The sequence below is a fragment of the Morone saxatilis genome, unplaced genomic scaffold (assembly GCF_004916995.1).
Source record: "Morone saxatilis isolate NCDOM2014 unplaced genomic scaffold, NCSU_SB_2.0 Contig24, whole genome shotgun sequence".
Taxonomy (NCBI): domain Eukaryota; kingdom Metazoa; phylum Chordata; class Actinopteri; family Moronidae; genus Morone; species Morone saxatilis.
This window is the reverse complement of record NW_023339807.1, coordinates 27,091,514-27,091,978: the sequence shown is the minus strand read 5'-3', so window position 1 is coordinate 27,091,978 and position 465 is coordinate 27,091,514.

Below are 465 nucleotides of genomic sequence, written 5' to 3'. Positions count from 1 at the left end.
ATATTTCACTGTGTGTAATGAATCTATATAATATGAGTTTCACTTTTTGAATTGAATTACTGAAATAAAAGAACTTTGTCATGATATTCTAATTTATTGAGATGCACCTGTAATCTAGAGTGGATCTGTAGTGAACATGAAGCTTCTTAAAACCGAACTGTGTTCATGGAAAGAGGAAGTTCTGTTTCAGAAGAAGTTCAGAATAAAGGATCTGTCTGGATCCTAAACATGAAGTTTGTCACGTTGTGGTTGTGAAGTCAGCTTTGTCTACTTCCTGTTGATGATGTCAGCAGATTGTGTAAATATCATCATCATTCTCATGTTTACTTTTATCTGATGTTTGTACATATTTCATTAACATTGTATTATTAGACTTTATTAAGTAAACAACAGTTGTTTTTAATTATTAACGGACGCAGGTCAATATGTCGTCCACTTATCAGAAGGTTGTTGGTTCAATCCCTG